The following is a 10,697-nucleotide window of genomic DNA, read 5'->3' as shown; positions in this document are numbered from 1 at the left end:
CCTCTTGATATATGTAATCGATCAGCTTTACAATGTTCTCATTCACTCCTTGTTCTCACGACGATTTTATAATTTGCTCTGTGCTCCACTGAGTCGAAAGCCTTTTCTTAGTTTTCTCAATTAGCTGATTCATTGAGAGTAGATGATTAGTAGTCGAATACCCGCTTCGGAATCCTGCCTGTTCACGATGTTGGTTTTCTTCCAAATTCGTTGTTATTCTGTTCGTAAGGACTTTAGTGAAGAGTTTGTAAATGTCTGATAACAAGCTAATGGGTCGATAGTTACTAAGATATTGTGAGTCACCTTTTTGGAGAGTATCATAAATATTGCATTACACCATGTTTTGGGAATCTTCTTTTTTATACATTGAGTAAACAAGCCTATTTTGTACTTCTACTCCGGCATCCAACAGTAAATCTATTATTCCATCTTCTACCGGAGCTTTCTCTCTTTTCATATTTTTAAGGGAAAGATTTACTTCGTCTGGTGTTACCTCAAGTATTTCTCTTGTGTCAACTGAAAAATTATAAATATACGGTATATATATATATATATATATATATATATATATATATATATATATATATATATATAGATAGATAGATAGATATAGATAGATAGATAGAGAGATGAAAAGAGGGAGGGCCCCATGAGAAGATGGAATAGTAGCAAATTTACCGTCGGATGCAGGAGTAGAAGTACAAAATAGGCTCGCCTACTTTTTTTTTTTTTTTCAGTGTTTAAAGAGGAAGAAAATTCCCAAACCATAGTGTAATGCAATAGTCATTTTGCTTTACATGAGAGGTGACTCAAAAGATACTAGTAACTTTCGACCCTTTAGCTTATTACCAGGTATTTACAAACTCTTCGCTAAAGTCCTTAAGACCAGAATTACAACAAATCTAGGGAAAAAAAAACTCTTGACCAGGCAGGATTCCGAAACGGGTACTCGACAACTGATGACACACAATGAATCAGGTAATTGAGAAAACTACAAAAAATAATACCACTGTGCTCAGGCTTTGTTGATTACGAAAAGGTTTTCGACTCAGTGGACAACAGAAAATTATAAATTCATTGCAGGAACAAGGAGTGAATGAGATCATAGTAAAACTGCTCGAAAACTCATATAAAGAGGGAACTGTTACAGTTAGATGACATAGACTCGGAAAAAATTAAGAATGAGATGGGCGTCTGTCAGGGAGATACAATTTCGCCAAAATTACTTATAGCATACCTAGAAACTACGGTATTTTTAGAAGCCAAGACTGGAAGAACAAAGGATTAAACATTGCTAGAGAAAAAGTAAATCAAATACGATTTGCGGATGACATTTTCCTAATCTCAGAAACAGCAGAGACATTGCAAGAAATGTTAAATGACCTAAATAGAGAAATTCTCAAAGTAGGGTTAAAGAGGAACCGGAGTAAAATTAATGATTAATCTAAATACACCAAAAAGCGTCATGAGAATAAGTGAAGAAATTCTTGAAGAAGTTGAGGAGTCCAATTACTTGGTACAAACAGTAAAACTAATGAAAGACCATTTCTTATTAGAAAGACTCATTACAACTGGATGGAAATCTTTCGGTAAACATAGAGTATATGACGAATGTATGATCACCGCTATGATGCACGGTTTTAAGACCTGGAAACTAACAAAATCGATGGAAAAGCAACTAGTCCGTTCTCGAAGAGCAATGAAAAGCTGAATGATGGGAATATCTTTAAGAGACGGAATAAGATCAACTTGGGTGAGAGAAAGTCAGTCATTATAAAAGTTATAACAGAACAGAAATGGAGGTGGGCAGGTCTTGTAACAAGAATAAGGGATAACTGATGTAGCAAAAAGCTGACTGACATGACTACAAAAAATTGTGAGCCTAGCAGAAAAAGGCAAGACAGGAGGTGGGGAGATAAAATAGAGAAGTCTACAGGCAACATGTGGAGGAGATTGGCTCAGTCAAGGAACTCGTGAAGGCTCCAGAAGGACTTTGTGCAACAGTGGATTTGCAATGGATGACGTCGATGAGGATGATTATATATATATATATATATATATATATATATGTACATGTATATGTACATGTATATATATATATATGTACATGTATATATATATATATGTACATGTATATATACAAGATGTGTGTATATATATATATATATATATATATATATATATATATATATATATATATATATATATATATATAATGTCACGAATCAATTCGCGACATTTCCCTTTTGTGAGAAGCCACGAACTATTAGTGGAAAACTCACTGTGTATCGCTCAGTTAACCGTTTCTCTCTCCATTTCGGAGTATACTTTTGAAAACATTCGTCACCGTTTTCGAAAGTGACCGATTTAATGCACGTCACTAAGTGCTGTACTGAGCGATACTATTGTTTTTTTATTGTTCGCCCCTGCTCACTCGACCGTTAGAAAATGCGGCCTAGTGCTCCGCTTTTCTTTCCCACGACTTGGTCAGTCTAGTGTTTGCTGTGACGGAGACAGGACCTGTGCAGCAGTGCGAGAGGTCAGCTAGTACCCAAACTCCACTTACAGTTTCTCCAAGCTCCCACCTTTAGTTCTCCAGCTTTGGGTGATACACCGAATTCATTGACTAGTATTTCCTTTTTGTATTTTGTAGTCATAAGAGTTTAGTTAAGGTGTTTTTCCTAGGCGTAAGTATTTAGCTTTTGTGTGAGTGAGTGAGTGCGTCTCATTTAATTTGATTTGAATTGTAACGTTAAATTTATTTTTTGTAATTAATAAATTTAACAGTTCTTTTTCTTGAGCTCAATGTAAAGTAAAATCTTGTTTCATTTCTCCATAATTAAGCTTATTTTCCATACAGCTCCTAGCTTGCATAAACGTTTGCTTTCATAACTGGTACTTAGACCAGTCTTGTTGTATTAACTTAAAATCCGTTGTGCCAGGAGTTAATGCATCAGCAAGAACCTGATGTTATTATTATTAGTATTAGTTATTTATTGTCAGGGGTGAAGTAACTTTCTCCAGAGGCTAACAGTACAGTAATTCAGCAATTGTGAGTAATTAGTCTCTGCTGTGTACTGTTGAGAAAGTTTATAAATTCTCGTTCTTAGAGAATCGTAGCAAGTCAGCGTAAAGTAATCGTTGCTTGATGTAGCAAGACAATCATTGTCTCTGCTCTTCAATATTATTGAATATTAATATCAATTTAAATAACATTTAACCATTTATTTTTAAAAACACAGTGATATTATAAAAACCCCGTGACAATTGGCGACCTCGCCAGGATATTAACTCCTAGCTATAAAGCTACTCACAAGATAGTGCTCACTCATTCATATTTAGATATTTATCATTAAAGTTTATAGGCACAAGTTTACTGGTGGTTACCGTTGATTTAGCAAGTGAATTTTTGCTTTATTAATCAATAGAGTACCTAACTCTAGTTTATTCTTGGTAACGCCAGACGATTTTATTCGCTCTTGGGAAGTCGCCGTACCCATTGTGTTTAATATTGAGTCTTCCCAGTCATTTACATTTTTGATTTATTTTTGCCAGTTAACTAGATAAGACTGGTCACCACTAGCTTGTGTCTGTATTCTTTACTTGTGTTTATTAGCATTCGTTTGCGAAGCAGTCAGTGCTCAGTTTCGTTTGCTTAATAAATTAGCGCCATGGCAGCCAGTGCTTATGTACAGGAAGCCAAAGATATGGGTCTCACTGACCCAGAGAAAATACAGAGTTACGTTCTCTCACGGTTCAATTACGAGCAAGAACGTGAAAAAGACGCTCGTGAACGTAAGCGAGAACAGCGCGAATATGAGCGAGAACAGCGTGAACACGAACAAAAACAACGCGAGCTCGAGTTAGAAAAAGAGCGACAACAGCGGGAACACGAGCTAGTACAAGAGCGAGAACAGCGCGAATACGAGCGTGAACAAAGAGACAAAGAACGAGAACATGAACTTGAAGTGCTGAAGCTCAAGGAAGATTCCTTGGCTTCAGACACGTCTGGTGCAGTTGGTCCAAGCTCCACGAGCGTTCTCCCTGCACATGTCCTGGCGACCCCACGCATCAAGCTTCCTTCATACAAGGAAAGCGAGCGAATCGAGCCGTACATTGCTCGTTTTGAGGACATGGCAGACTTATATCAACTGGATGAGGCAGCTAAGCGGCTTCAGTTTCTTAGCCTATTTGAGGGCCCTGCCCTCGACATTCTCCACAGAATTCGTGGAGACAATCTCACATATGAGATGATGAAAGCTGCACTCATTAAGGCGTATGGTCTCACAGTAGACGACGCCAAAGTTCAGTTCATGCGAGCTCGTCTCCAAGACAAGGAGACAGCTGTTCAGTTCCTTGATCGTCTCACAGCTTACTTAAATGAGTGGATGGAGAAAGATGGAATTCCTTCCACGCGTGAGGGGATAATTGACCTTATGCTGCGTACACAGCTAGAGAGGTCGTGGCCTGCTGAGCTCATAGCACAGCTTAAGATCTGCCAGGTGAAAGATGCAAGACAAATGGCAGAAAAGGCTGACGCATTCTATACTGCATACGGGTATCAAGCTCGTAAGCAAAACACCTGGAGCAGAAAAGATACTGCCAAGTCTGGGAAGCCGTCTCAGACTGAATCCCAGCACCAAGGCCGTTCTCAGAGTAATGGCCAAGGTCCAAAACCACAGAAGGACCAGGGGCAAAATACACAGCAGCCTGCTTGGAAGCGGTACAACAAGCACCCAAACCAGCAGCAGTTCCCCAAGCAGCAGCAGCAGCAATACAAGGACAAGCCACGTAACCCTCAGTCAGGTCAATTAGTGTATCGGAGGCAGGAGGCAAATGCAGCCTTCATTCCTCAGCAGCAGCACGGTGGTCACGTCCCTACCAGTGTGGGTTCTTCCCCACAGTTCACTAGTCCCACAGTGACAGTGAACCCCCCTCCACAGATGGCCAATGTTCCATCTTCCCAATATAATTCACAAGGCACAATGTTTGCCGCATCAATTCAGCAGCCTCATGAGTGGCTAGCTGCTTCCTCTACAGGCCCTCCCACAGGTGACAGTACCTTCCTTGTTCAGCCAGGGTTTGTGGGAGGCAATCCTGTGAAGGTCCTGAGAGATAATGGTTCCTCAGGTTGCTCTGTTAAGCAGAGTTTAGTTCGGCCTGTTGAGTATACAGGTCGACAGATCCAAGGTAGACTTATTGATGGATCAGTGAGATTGTTCCCTGAGGCATGTATCCAGGTGGCATCTCCATTTTATACTGGTACGACACTCGCAGTTGTCATGCCAGAGCCTCTATTTGACTTTATAGTAGGCAATATTCAAGGAGTCAAGGATAGTTGCTCCGATGATGGCGCTACTCAGACTTCGGCTGCTGCGGTAACACGAGCCATGGCTGAGGCTCCAGACTGTGTCACCCCAGTGATCATTGAATCGCCGCAAGATCTGATGTGTAGTCAACTTGTTGTACAAGAACAACATTCTGACCCGACACTTGCTGCCGTGCGGAACAAACAAAAGGGTCGAGTGATTAAGTATTCACGGGGAGGTCGAGCCAAGTTCCTTTGTAAACAAGGACGGCTCTACCGTGAGTCACGAACACCCGAGGGCGAGGTTCAACTGCAGTTTGTCGTTCCCGCCAAGTACCGCCAAGCAGTGTTACAATGGGGTCATTGTTCAGCCTCAGGAGGTCACCTGGGCAAAAGGAAGACCCAGGGCCGTATCCGAGCTGACTTTTTCTGGCCAGGGATGGGACGGGACATAGATAGTTTTGTCCATTCCTGCAGTGTGTGCCAAAGTATCACCACTAATCAGGGACATGCCCTTCCTGTGCCATTTGTAACTACACCTGTAATCTCTGAGTCAGTTGAGAGACAGGGTAGTGGTGAAGTGGGTGCAGACCTGACATCTCGCCCATTGGCCCCACAGGACACATTATGTCCAGGGCCTGTACATACATATTATGTACCGTAGGTTAAGGGGGAAGTTCGAGAGAACTCCGCAGAGGCGACTTGAGGCTATGGAAGACCCAAGTTTGCACAAGGATCCTCAGCTCCCCGAATACTAATATAAGTACTGTAGGTTAAGGGGGAAGTGAGAGAACTCCGCGAAGGATTCTCAGCTCCCCGATACTAATATAAGTACTGTAGGTTAAGGGGGAAGTGAGAGTTCCGCAGAGGCGACTTGAGGCTATGGAAGACCCAAGTTTGCACAAGGATTCTCAGCTTCCCGATACTAATATAAGTACTGTAGTTAAGGGGGAAGTGAGAATTCCACAGAGGCGACTTGAGGCTATGGAAGACCCGAGTTTGCACAAGGATTCTCAGCTCTCCGATATTAATGTAAGAACTGTAGGTTAAGGCACAGGTTGAGGACCCGTGTGCAGTTCGAGGCTATGGAAGACCCGAGTTTGCACAAGGATTCTCAACTTGCCGACACTAATCGTGTGCTAAAATTAATGGCGACCTCGAGTGTACTTTTCATAGCATGTACTGATTGCTAGGCAGAGAGAGTAATTGTAACTTAATAAGAATTTTGTCTCACTGACACTTTTGATGCTCCACCTTAATTGGTTTTGCAGGTTCAGCAATGGGTGTAGCAGTTTTGCTGTGCGGGCCAGCTGATCGTCTGCCGCACGCTGCCGCCTCTTCTCCTCTGCCTTCGTCATCGTCATATTATTATTATTGTGTCATTTTACACATAGGTACAGTCACACTACAACTGTCACACCTACACCGTGTATTACATACATCACACTACACAACAATTAGTTGTCAGTGTAAATGTAGCGACTTATCACTCAGTTTGACCTGAGTACAGGATTTTCACCGTCGTCACGGAGTTTTTTCCCTCAAGCTTGCTTCTATTAACGTAAATACGAGGTTTTTTCGCTCACTGGCGACTGCGACTTTCTCCTGTAGCAGGATAGCACACACACCACAGTGTGAATCTTGTGTGAATGACTTAGGATGTGTACATATATATATATATATATCCACAAATTTTTTCCCATAAGGAAAAAATTTAATTTTGTAGGGGCGTAATGTCACGAATCAATTCGCGACATTTCCCTTTTGTGAGAAGCCACGAACTATTAGTGGAAAACTCACTGTGTATCACTCAGTTAACCGTTTCTCTTTCCATTTCGGAGTATACTTTTCAAAACATTCGTCACCGTTTTCGAAAGTGACCGATTTAATGCACGTCACTAAGTGCTGTACTGAGCGATACTATTGTTTTTTTATTGTTCGCCCCTGCTCACTCGACCGTTAGAAAATGCAGCCTAGTGCTCCGCTTTTCTTTCCCACGACTTGGTCAGTCTAGTGTTTGCTGTGACGGAGACAGGACCTGTGCAGTAGTGTGAGAGGTCAGCTAGTACCCAAACTCCACTTACAGTTTCTCCAAGCTCCCACCTTTAGTTCTCCAGCTTTGGGTGATACACCGCATTCATTGACTAGTATTTCCTTTTTGTATTTTGTAGTCATAAGAGTTTAGTTAAGGTGTTTTTCCTAGGCGTAAGTATTTAGCTTTTGTGTGAGTGAGTGAGTGAGTGCGTCTCATTTAATTTGATTTGAATTGTAACGTTAAATTTATTTTTTGTAATTAATAAATTTAACAGTTCTTTTTCTTGAGCTCAATGTAAAGTAAAATCTTGTTTCATTTCTCCATAATTAAGCTTATTTTCCATACAGCTCCTAGCTTGCATAAACGTTTGCTTTCATAACTGGTACTTAGACCAGTCTTGTTGTATTAACTTAAAATCCGTTGTGCCAGGAGTTAATGCATCAGCAAGAACCTGATGTTATTATTATTAGTATTAGTTATTTATTGTCAGGGGTGAAGTAACTTTCTCCAGAGGCTAACAGTACAGTAATTCAGCAATTGTGAGTAATTAGTCTCTGCTGTGTACTGTTGAGAAAGTTTATAAATTCTCGTTCTTAGAGAATCGTAGCAAGTCAGCGTAAAGTAATCGTTGCTTGATGAAGCAAGACAATCATTGTCTCTGCTCTTCAATATTATTGAATATTAATATCAATTTAAATAACATTTAACCATTTATTTTTAAAAACACAGTGATATTATAAAAACCCCGTGACATATATATATATATATATATATATATATATATATATATATATATATATATATATAATGCTAGGAAGAAGAAACAAAAGGCCACGAGCCTTCAATAATCGTTCCATCCAAGAGAAAAACAAAATACAAGGGAGAGCCAAATTCAAGATCCGATCATTTCGAGATCCCTGGACACACTGCGTTTCAAAGACTGGAGATCATAGATAGCAGGAAATACAGACAGAGGGAGACAGTTCCAGACTTGACCTGGTGCATAAATGAAGGACTGGGAGTAATGGATAACTCTTGCATTAGAGAGTTGGATAGAAAAGGGATGAGAGTTTGCTGCTAGACGGGTGCCACGCGCCCGCCGCAGAGCTTGAGGAGCGCAAGCAGACAATTCAGACGAGCAGCGACCACTGAAACAGCAACAGAGAAGAGACAAAGATACAACAGTGCTGTGAAAAGCAGAGGTTGAAGGGAGGCAGTAAGAGGAGGAGAGCCAACGAGACGAAAAGCCCCCGACACCACCCTATTGAGAAGAGCTGCATGTGGGGAGCCCCCCCACACATGACAGTTGTATTCCACACAGGGGAGGATAAAACCCATGTACAGAGTCAACAACTGTGCAGCGGTAAAGAAGGAATGGGGACGGCCCAGCACACTCAATCTCTTAGAAGCAGATTCCACTAGAGATGCAACATGATCTCTCCAAGATAAGTCCCGTGTCAATGAAACCCCAAACACATTCAAGGATGATTCAAGATTAAGCTGAACATCATCAAACACCAGTAGGCACACCTGTGGAAGATTTTGTCTGGTTGATAGGTGTTAGAACTGAGTCTTTGATGCATTAAAAACAACAAGATTATTTTTACTCCAGTCAGAGATACAAGCCAAGCCAGACATTAGGTGTGCCATAGCCTCATCCCCTGTTTGTTTAAGTAACTGCTGAGAGAGACGTTGCAGGAACTGAATGGAAAGGTGAAGGGTGGAGGCATCAGCGTACGAGTGGATAGGGCCTGATGCACAGCTTAGAAGGTCATTGATGAATAAAAGGAAGAAAGTGGGTGATAGGACAGAGCCCTGAGGAACACCACTGGTGACATATCTAGGAGAAGAACAATGGCCGTCTACAACAGCGGCTATAAAACGACCAGAAAGGAAGGTATAGATGAAGGCACAGATAGAAAGATAGAAACCGTGAAAGAGCAGTTTGGAAATTAAAGACTTATACCAGACTCGATCGAAAGCTTTTGAGATGTCAAGCGCAATGGCAAAGCTTTCGCCAAAGTCCCAAAAGGAGGATGACCAGGATTCTCAAAGGCAGGGAAGAAGATCGCCAGTGGGGCATCCGTGACGGAACCCATACTGACGATCAGAAAGAAGGTTGTGATAGGAAAGATGCTTTAAGATTGTTCTATTAAGAATTGACTGGAAAACTTTTGAGATACAGGATGTTAAAGCAATTGGACGATAGTTAGAGGGTTGGGAATGGTCATCCTTCTTTGGGACTGGCTGAATGAGAGCAAACTTCCAGCAAGAAGGAAAGGTACAAGTTGATACACAAAGGCAGAAGAGTTTACCTAGGCAGGGTGTAAGCACAGAAGCACAGTTCTTGAGGACAACAGGAGGGACTCCATCAGGCCCATATGCCTTGTTAGTATTGAGCCTTGAGATGGCAGAAAATACATCAGCTGAAGAAATTTTAATGTCAGGCATGAGGAAGTCGGAGGTGGGAAGTGATGGAGGAACAGCACAGGAATCATCTACGGTGGAACTGGAGGAGAAAGTCTGAGCGAAGAGATCTGCTTTGTCAGTAGAAGAAATAGCAACAGAACCATCAAAGTAGAAAAGAGAAAAGATGGATGGTGAGGTATAGTTGTTAGAAAGGTTTTTGGCGAGGTGGCAGAAGGAGTGGGAAGAATTCGAGTTGGAGAGTTAGCATTTAGTACAAAAGAAATTATTTTTAGCAAAGCGAAGAACGGACTTAGCACAATTCCAGGCAGAAATGCAAAAAAAGATGTGATTCAGGGGAGGGTTGACACCCGGCACCCTGTACAGGCCATCCCCCTGTTGCAGACAGCACTAGAACAAGCGTGATCAAACCAAGGCACTCTCGCATTAGTCAAAGGTTATGAGAAAGGAATGTATGCTTCCATGCCTGAGAGAATAACCTCTGTAATGGGCAAGGCACACTTGGATGGCTCCCGGCCACGGAAGCAATAATCATTCCATGGAAAAACAAAGAAGTACTGCCTCAGGGCCTCCCAGTCCGCAGCTCCAAAGTGCCACAGACGACGTTTCTTTGGAGGGTCCACAGGCCGTACTGGAGCGATAGAACAGGTTAAGGTAATATACGGTATATATATATAGTAATCACTCTAATATCCGGACGCCCAATATCCGAACATCCCCACTATCCGGACATAAGAATGTTTCATACTGTACTTTTTTCCATACTATACTTACCTCATTTCACTCTTTAATGTCCTTTATTGGTGTGAATAGGGTGTTAGGAGCTATGCATGTGCAGTAGGAAGGTGTTTTTCTGAGTTAGGCTAGGTTAGAGTCCATAAGTACCAGTCCAGGAGCCAGTCACCAGAATGTTTATTATTGTATGAA

This window comes from Coenobita brevimanus, chromosome 2 (assembly GCF_032717465.1).
Source record: "Coenobita brevimanus isolate Jiangsu-jjx chromosome 2, ASM3271746v2, whole genome shotgun sequence".
Classification (NCBI taxonomy): domain Eukaryota; kingdom Metazoa; phylum Arthropoda; class Malacostraca; order Decapoda; family Coenobitidae; genus Coenobita; species Coenobita brevimanus.
The sequence above is the reverse complement of the archived record's forward strand: the minus strand, read 5'-3'. Positions refer to the sequence as shown.